A 10,399-nucleotide genomic window follows, 5' to 3' on the forward strand; every position below is an offset into this window, starting at 1 on the left:
GATATATTTACAAAAAAAGGGAGAACTGTAGATAATGCCCTTCTCCACTTACCAACTGGAGAAAAGGGAATCGGGAGATGCCAATGACCTTTTGGGTGGAGAATCCCTTTTATACTCTGTAAGGCAGGCGTGTCAAACTTTGGCAACTTTAAGACTTGTGCACTTCAACTCCTAGAATTCCCCAGCCAGACATGCAATTGAAGTCCACAAGTCCACAGCCACACCCCCTGCTGTAAGTTATAGCATCTGTGCTAGTTCTCGCATGTGTTTGTTCACCCGCATGGTTCCAGCTTTGTACATTTTCTTCTAGTTTCGTGTTTCGGTTCCTTTCTCAAAGAAATAAAGCCTTGTTTACTGGTTCTAGCCATGTGATCATGCTAGACAGAAGTTTTCTTTCTTTGTTTCTATTCATTGGGCTTTAGATGGTGCCATCTAACGGCTTAGTCTGTATCTGTCAGCTCTTGTACCATGTCTTTCCCTTTCCTCTTTTTCTTTGACCAACTACCAATAGCAATAGAACAATATAGAGAGAGAATATATACAGAGAACAGAGAATAAAGATCAGAGAAAGGCAGACAAAATATTGAATAGAATGATACCCAAAGTGAAGTTACTGTATATCAGAAAACACCCATAAGCTCCTGGTCTTCAGTAAGGCACTTCAGTTTCAAAATGTTGGGTGCTAATACTGACAGAGCCATCCTTAGCTAGGCCTTTTTTTATACTTGCTTGTTTTACTGTAAACCGTTCTTTGAAGTAAACAGTGTGTGTGTGTGTGTGTGTGTGTGTGTGTGTGTGTATGTTTTCGTAGATTTTCACGGGTATAGGTATGTAGGTCTTGGCGTATTCGGGTCTTAATTATAAAATTATATATATATATCTATAAAATTATATATATATAATATAAAATTATATTATGTATACATATATACATATATATATATATTCTGTTTTATGTACTGTATGTGTACAACTGTGATTATATTGCAAATTATAATCTCACATTATTTTTGAGTTTATACATTTCTAAAACAAGTATTTTCTTTTATATTCCTTATCCTGTTCCAATTTTTTTTGTTGCTTGTAGTATTCCTAAAGTAAAACTATTTCAGTCCAAAATGTATTGAACAATAGAACAAAAAACTCTTTTTCAGCAATAATTGGAATGTTTTTTCCAATTATTCTTTTTGTTTTGTACAATTATTTCTTCCCACCTGAATTCAGTGACACAATCGCATCTTGCGTGAAAGCAGGTTGAGATAGTATATGTGATTTTAATTTACTTGCTTTTTTGGTGTATTAAACGTATCCTATAATTTAGGATTCCATTTCTCCTTGGTTTATTAACTTTTTAAAAAATGAGAACTTGTTACTCTATCTTCAACTTTTTTTCCTTATTGTTAAATGCAGAAATATTTTCATTTAATTAATACTTGTTGGAACACAATGTTGGAATGCTGCATAAAATCAAACAGCTCCAAGATTACAACCTTAGAATATTCCTCCCTTTGCATCACATGAAGGTCTTTATATCTATTTTAGATGTACTTCTTAAACATTATAATAAATTTCCTCCAGGTGGCATACATGTCCCTAGCATTGAACACAACCATTACAATAATGCTTAGTTATTCTAATTCTGAAAAGAGGAATGAAATTTGGCTTGTGAATTGTGCAGAACAGAAAGGTGAAACTACTCAATCCAACAGGAACACTTATAAGGTGTGGTTCTTGTTTATAGTTTAATGGGAAATGGGACGGAATTTGTATGTTCTCCAAATGGTCATAACAACTCTGTCATGAGCATCCTACCTGCCAGTTGTGCTAATTTGTCCAGGATAATTACATAGTTGGGTAGGTCATCTCACTCCAGAGAATTACCATTACTTTGGACTGGCTATTCCTTGTTGTGGTAGCAGCATTGTTGCAGCATAAGAACATGAACAGTGCCTAACTGGATTGGGTTCCTAAATTATCTTTTGCAGGGTTAGGTGATTAAAGTTGAGTGGTGGTTGATTTTAGTAGAAAAAATAAGGGGCTTTCTTTTCCAATTGCTCCAGAGTAAGACTTTTTTCTTAAAAAAAATGGCACAAAGCTATTTTTTTAGTTTTGTAATAACCTGCTGCTTATTCCAATTCACTGCTTTTATAATAGGGAAGATAAATCTTATTGCTGTGCTAAAGTGAAATCCATATAAAAATACTGTGGATTACATCCAGTTCTTTATATTGTTCGGCAGACAGAGAGTTATAACAGCATCCAAAAAAAGAAAATAAGTTCTGTAAAAATGTAATTCCAATATTTATGTATTATCTGTCTTATTATTTATATAAATAAATCAAGGTGGCTTCCTCCTCCTGTTTTCCCCACATCAGCAATTCTGTTAGGTGGGTTAGGCTGAGAGAGAGAGAGAGAGAGAGAGAGACTGGCCTCTGCGAACAAAATGGAGGCCGGGGGGAGGGGGGGCAATGTGTGTGTTCCCGGAGCTCCGTTCTGAGCCGCAGAGGCCTTTTCTGAAGGCCTCTGCTGGTGAAATAGAGACTGGGGAAGACGCGTCCGAGCAGTGGCAAGAGACTGCAGAAGAAATGGGCTAGCAGCCATGCAGGTTCCTGCTGGGTGGGGCTGTTGGGTGCTGCCACCATGAGGCCAGACAGTGGAACAGACATTCCGTTTCAAAAATAAGACCTAATGCCTCTTTTGGAGGTAAAAAAATATATATATAAGACCCGGTCTTTTGGGGAAACACAGTAGTAATACTGGAAGCTTTAACTGCCCAGATATTTGTGACAAAACTAATTTGGTGAAGACTGCAAATTCTCAAAAAGTCTTCAGTGGCCTTATTGATTATTTCATTTTTCTGAAGATTGAAGAAGAGATGAGATCATCATTCCTAGATATGATCTTAACCAATATGAAACAGCTGGTTGAACAGACAAAAGTACGTAGTGGGAATTTTGACAGGAAGTGACCACATCATCTTGGGGTTCAAGTAAGACTCACATTTTTTTGCTGACACATTCTTATTTCCTGTTCTCTGAGTTCTCCAAAGCAAAAGGAATGGGACTAATATAAGGGAAAATCTTCAAATTTCTTTGCCATTTCTTGGGAGTATCTCAAGAATTGTTCCTCACTTTAAACTACCGGTAAACTGTATTTTCAGTAACTGCTAAAATAGTGTGTGTCAAGAGTATCTGAAAATGTCCTTCAATTAGGTTTTATTATTACCTGTCATTATTAACTGGACTGGGAAAGGACGGCCACTGAGGCTCTTGACCGAGTTGTACCCCTGCGGCCCCTGACCCGGTGCAGATCCCGTCGAGCTCCATGGTTCTCTGCGGAGCTTCGGGAGATGAAGCGTCGGAGACGGGGCCTAGAGAGCGGTTGGAGGTCCAGCCGATCCGAATCCGACCGATTGCGACTAAGAGCCTACATTAGGTCTTATCTCGCTGCGATAAGGGAGGCGAGGTCTAACCACTTCGCCACCCTTATCGCGTCCGCAGATAATCGCCCGGCCGCCCTGTTTAGGGTGACTCGCTCCCTCCTAAATCAGGAGGTGAGGGAGGATCCCTTGCAGGGTCGTGCCGAGGAGTTTAACCAACATCTGTCGGACAAAATCGCTCGGATTCGGACCGGTCTGGACTCTGACTGGGCAGAGTCTGACGATCAGGACACTGGCGGTCTTGTCGATATCATCTGGGAGGAGTTTGATTCTGTGACTCCGGAGGAAGTGGACAGGATCATGGGGAGGCTGAGCACCACCACGTGTTTATTGGACCCGTGCCCTTCCTGGCTGGTCTATGCAGCCCGGGAGAGGACACGCAGCTGGTTCCAGGCAGTTATATCGGCTTCTCTGAGTGAGGGTTGCTTCCCCGCCGTCTTGAAAGAGGCGGTGGTGAGGCCTCTCCTCAAGAAGCCTGCCTTGGACCCAGCTGTATTAAACAACTTTCGTCCTGTCTCCAACCTTCGCTTTCTTGCGAAGGTTGTTGAGAGTGTGGTGGTGCATCAGCTCCCTCTGGTCCTGGATGAAGCGGATTATCTAGACCCGTACCAATCGGGTTTCAGGCCCGGGCACAGCACGGAGACGGCATTGGTCGCGCTGGTGAATGATCTCTGGAGGGCTCGGGACAGGGGATATTCCTCTGTTCTAGTCCTATTAGACCTCTCGGCGGCTTTCGATACCATCGACCATGGTATCTTGCTGCGGCGTCTCAGGGGATTGGGAGTGGGAGGCACAGTTTTACAGTGGTTCTCCTCCTATCTCCGGGGACGTTCGCAGTCGGTGTTGGCAGGAGGACAGAGGTCGACCGCGAGGTCTCTCATTTGTGGAGTTCCTCAGGGGTCGGTCCTCTCGCCTCTCCTGTTCAACATCTACATGAAACCGCTGGGTGAGATCATTCGTGGCTTTGGAGTTGGGTATCATCAGTACGCTGATGATACCCAACTTTTCCTTTCGACCCCAAACCACCCCAGTGATGCCCTCAACGTGATGTCCCGGTGCCTGGAGGCGGTTCGGGTTTGGATGGGGAGGAACAGACTCCAACTCAACCCCGACAAGACTGAGTGGCTTTGCATACCCTCATCCCGGGTTTATTCGGATGTTCCACCTTTGGCTATGGGGGGTGAACTATTACCCCCCGTAGATAGGGCTCGCAACTTGGGAGTCCTCCTAGATTCACGGCTCACCCTGGAAGACCATATAGGAGCTGTGACTAGGGGGGCCTTCGCCCAGGTTCGCCTGGTGCGCCAGTTGCGGCCCTATCTTAGCCGGGATGATTTGTGCACGGTCACTCATGCGCTCGTGTCCTCTCGTCTAGACTACTGCAACGCTCTCTACATGGGGCTGCCCTTGAGGACCACCCGGAAGCTCCAACTGGTACAGAATGCAGCCGCGAGAGTTGTGTTGGGAGTCTCCCGATACTCCCACGTTACACCGCTGCTCCGTGAGCTGCATTGGTTGCCAGTTGTCTTCCGGGTGAGATTCAAGGTACTGGTAACAGTGTTTAAAGCCCTTCATGGCATGGGGCCGGAGTACCTTAGGGAACATCTGCTGCCGGCATCAAGCTCCCTGCGCCCTGTGCGTTCCCACAGAGAGGGCCTCCTCAGGGTGCCACCGATCAGAGAATGTCGATTGGTGGTCCCCAGGGGGAGATCCTTCTCTGTGGGCGCTCCGGAGCTGTGGAACCAGCTACCGGTAGAGCTCCGGATGGCGCCCGATCTTCGCTCCTTTCGTCGCGATCTCAAGACGTTTCTGTTTGTTCAAGCCGGCCTAGCCTGATGGGGATTGGTGGGGTTTTTATTCTTGTGTTTTAATTTTAACTTGGCGTTTTAGAACTTGATTCTAACTGTTTTAATATGGGCAATTATTTAATCTTGTTTTAACGTTTGTATTTAGTATTTTATTCTGCCCTGTGAACCGCCCTGAGTCCTCAGGGAGAAGGGCGGTATATAAATATTATTAAATTAAATTAAAATTAAATTATTAACCTGATGACGTTAATGTTAACTCTTAGTGACCAAGTAGACAGATTTTCTCCAGAATGATCTGTCCTCAATCTGGCAGTTAAAGTTGGTGTTTCCCACTCCCATAGCATCCATCTGCTTTCCTGCTAGTCACCCTTTTCTTCTCTTTTTTTTTCAACATTTTTCAGTAATGTGGATTGAAAAAACTGAGCTCGCCAGATCCTGATCTTTGTAGGTACAGAGACATTATAGCATTAGAATATCTTTTTCAAGGCCTTCATTGCTATCCTATCAAGTGCTCATTGTCAGTATTTTTTGACTGCTGGTAATTTTTTCTATTGATAGTCTTAAACAACCTACTACTTCAATGTCTTCCTTATCAATTCTGCACTTGCTACACCTGTTGTCATTAGTTTGGTCTTGTTTATCTGTTCACTGTGCTCCTTGATTGTGACTTCCTGAACTTACACTGTATATAATTTATAAGTTCAGCTCTCAGTGTCTTCAGCATAGCTCATGAAATTGATGTTTCTTTCTCCAACAACGGTACTTTTTCTTTCTCAGTATTCAGCATATAAATCTTATATATACAATTGGCTGTAAAATAGCCTATGAAACCACTTGCTTTTTGAAATCAATCTCTTCCTGGTCTCCTTTAACAATTTCTAAATGCCTTTTCCTTCAAACTCTGCCTCATAAAATCTTCTTCAACATTTCACAGAGAGCATCATCGTGGTGGTTTGAAGAACGTGTTAGCAATGAAGAAATTTTTGGTTGGGTAGGAACTGGTGAGTCATTCTCCTGTTTGGAGTACAATTACATTTATAGAAAGATAGAACTACATTTATACAAATATAGTACATTTTTCTCCTTATTTTTCCCCAGTTTATTTTCAATGCCAGTCTTTAATTACAAGCAGCACATCTTATTTGTCTGTTTGTCAATTTCAGATTGGACTTAACCACGAAACTCCTCAAACTCCTTTTTTTGCTTCATGGATGAAGCATTTTGATAACCATCAAATTAAAAGGTTATTTACAAAGTCTAATTAATATAATTTGATTATTGATTGCATTGTATCCAAGTACTGCCCTTGCTGTATCTATCTTTCCTAACCATGAAAGCAATGCTAGTCCTCCTTTGTTTTTCATGCCTTGAATAGTATACTTATACTTGAATAGTAAATAATACTTATACTTACTACAAGTGTCAAATTCCAGTTCATTTTAAATTGCTGATACCTAAGATATCAATGTATAGTCAGTTTACTTCATTTTTAATTGTGTTGTGCTTCTTTTGTAATTCATTTCCAAATGCCTTTGAGTTCTTTCCCATGTAATTCTATCTTTGACGTTTCTGATTTTCTTTTATTAATATGCTCACATCAGCAGTTAAATATCCTGAAAGCTTTCATATAGCCCCATCATAAACACTATTGGTATTCCAAATAGCTCCTGAGCATTTTTATGAGTGCCAACCAAGGGACAACATCCCTCAATGTATTTTAATTTTATATTGCCTATCCGTGTTGCTTTCTTGGTAAAATACAGGAGTGATTTATCATTTCTTTCTGCTATGCTGTGCTGTTGTTGTTCAGATGATCATCCGCCATGTTAGAGGGTAAGTAAAACAGACAAGAATTTTCCATAAATGCACACATGGTTCTTCTCAATTTACAGTGCTATTTAATATGTATAGTGGCCTTGGCTTAATAAATTATATATATGCAATTTCATACCAATACTTTCAAAGGGAGCTGTTTACCCTAACTTATCTGTCTCATTCCCTCACTTCTTCAGGCAGAGTGGACCTATAGAAAGCTACAAAGAACCAATGCTGAATGAAACCAACGAGAAGCTGACACCTGGGTCTGACAAAAGCTGGGAGGTATGGGAATCATCAAAGATCCAGAGACACTCTGAACAAATGGGACTGTCCAGGTTGCTTCTGCTCTTTGTGATTGTATTGACATGCAGACAACACATATGTTTATCTGCCTTTTGTGTCCTGATCAGTGTGCACTTGAAGACTTCATAGTAGCATGACAGAGCACAATTAATGTTGCTAGTTTCTGGGCAAGAATTTTTTTAATTTGTACATATTTTAATCTTGTATTTTATATTTTAATTTCATTTATATTTTAAATTTTATGTCATAGAGTATGCCTTATTTTAACTGAAGCTTCTGACACAAATAAACAAGCAAACTCCTTCAGGCATCTTTTTTCCTCTGCTTTCACTTTTCAGCTCACTTCTAATGAAGGGAGGAGAACAGGAAGAGGAAAAACAACTATTCCCTAAGGTTCTTGGATTCCATCACCTTTGTCCAGCTGTCCTCACTGAGATGTGGCCTACTCTTTGAAAACTACAATCCTTTCCACTAGCCAGTTTGCTCAGCAAATCTCTCTCTTGGTCCTGTTGGGTCTCCCATTGTAGACTTCTCTTCCTTGATAGATTTCTTCCAGTCCAGCTTCCCTTAACATTTATCCAGCATAAGGGCTGAATAAATAAAGGGAGAGAATACAGCCTTGTCTTACTTCTTTGCCAGCCTGGAGCCAGCCTGTTTCACCATATTCTTCCCATACTGTGGCTTCCTAACCTATATATCAATCTCTCATGAGGACAAAGAGATGTTCTGAGATTCCTGAGCACATTCAGAGGTTTTACATGATCAATCTAATTGAAGTCCTTGCTGTAATGAAGTACATAATGACTTCTTTAGGGTATTCTTTGACTGTTATCCAACATGAAGATTTTCTGACTGCAACTTGTTCTATCAGATGCAAAAGAATACACTGTTCAATGCATAATCTGTTCAACATTATCTGGTTCTGTTCTATGTAAGCATACAAATGCTAAATGGACCTGAATGAAGATGTATGAATGCTCAAATAAATGAAAAGTAGTGATACTTTTCCAAAGCTCATTAAAGCTCCCTTAATTTATTGTGGAAAAGTAGCATAGTAAGGCTATATTTATTTAGATTGGCTTAAGATAATTTCTTTGACTTCATTCCCATTGCTCTGGGGAACAGCAGTTGTTATAAAACAGATTATAAACTCTAATAAATATGCCACATATAGGCAGTATAGATTCCTTTTGGATTCTAAAGGAACACTTCTTTGAGTTAATCTGTTCCTTCTGCACTGTATATAAATCTAGGCTATATAAAAATCCGCATCAGTTTTTTACTCTTATTTATCTGATAGTGCTTTTTAAAATCCTAAATAAGATGTGCCAGTTTTCCTCTTTTGTTGTTGCTATGATCATTTCTGTCCTGAATGAATTATGGTTTAATTATGTGTCATATTCCGCTCAATGTCATGGGTGTTGTTTTAACCATACATTTCAATGGATACTTTTTTGCCCAGTTGCACTTAGCCCATGGGTAATTTTTAATAAAATGGGTGCAGTGGCTTCTAGAAAACTACCTCTTTCAATAATTAGTTGTCATCTTTTGTGGCCAGTAATGGTATAAAACCAATCCCATTTGCAACTCAACACTCTTTTCAAATATTATGACTCACAACTCTTCTATATTACAGTATTGTATATGTAGTCACCACTGGTTAATGATTACTTTGCTTTTGGAGACTTCAATTAGCACTGAATCTCTGAAGTTCCAGATGAGATTAACTAACTTAAGCATCTGCTTTCTGTCTTTCCTGTGGAAAGAAAGCAAGAAAACAAGAAAGCAAATACAATGGGGAACATCTGTATGCAGTCTCTATACTCAGGGTCCTGCCCTACAAATTATCAGAGGGAATGGGTCATCTGACAGGTCATCTTTTTGGTGGGCTCCATTTTATAGAATATGCCATCCTCTGGATGTATTTGGCTCCTACACTTCTGGTATTCTGCAGTGTCTTAAAAACCATTCTCCTTAAAAGCATTTGACAGCTGGCAAAGATCTGGAGTGACCTTAGTGTTCTTAAGCAATTATTTATTACTCAGTTTTAAAGAATGGGAGTGTTTTAATGTGGAGAAAAGCAAAGTCTTACATTTAGGCAGGAAAAACCAAAGGCACAAATACAGATTGGGAGAGACCTGGCTTAAAAACAGTAACTGTGAAAGGGACCTTGGAGTCCTTGTGGACGATTACTTGACTATGAGCCAGCAGTGTGCAGCAGCAACCAAAAAAGCTAATACAATCCTGGGTTGTATAAACAGAGGCATAGAATCAAGATCACGCAAAGTGTTAGCACCGCTTTATAAAACTCTAGTAAGACCACACCTGGAATACTGCAGGCAATTTTGGTCACCGTATCACAAAAAAGATGATGCGAGTTCGGAAAAAATTCAGAGAAGAGCAACTAAGATGATCAAAGGCCTGGAGACTAAAACATACAAAGAACAGCTGTGGGCCTTGGGTTTGGCTAGTGTAAAGAAAAGAAGAAATAGGGAAGATATGATAGCAGTGTTCTAGTATCTGAGAGGCTGCCACAAGGCAGAGGGGGCCAGGTTGTTCACCAAAGCACCAGATGGAAGGACAAGAAACAATGGTTGGAAACTGATCAAAGAGAGAAGCAACTTGGAATTAAGGAGAAACTTCCCGACAGTCAGGACAATCAAGCAATGGAACAGCTTATCCCCAGAAATCGTGGGCGCTCCATCACTGGAGATTTTTAAGAAGAGACTAGATATTCATCTGTCTGAGATGGTATAGGTTCTCCTGCTTGAGCAGGGGACTGGACTAGAAGACCTCCAAGGTCCCTTCCACCTTTATTCTATTCTACTGTTGGCCATGAGTCTTTTGAAAAGGTGGTTAAATAAATAAATATCTTTGGTCCCATTGTACATTCCGATGTGGTTCCAAACTAAAGAACCATGATTCAGGTTGAACTAGATCTGCAACTATCAGTATGCTATCTGGCAGTGACCAGAGTCCAAGTGAGGGTTTACTCACAGTAACAGCGAGCAAACCCTGTGGCTTCTGTTGG

Source organism: Vipera ursinii (assembly GCF_947247035.1).
Source record: "Vipera ursinii genome assembly, chromosome: 1".
Classification (NCBI taxonomy): domain Eukaryota; kingdom Metazoa; phylum Chordata; class Lepidosauria; order Squamata; family Viperidae; genus Vipera; species Vipera ursinii.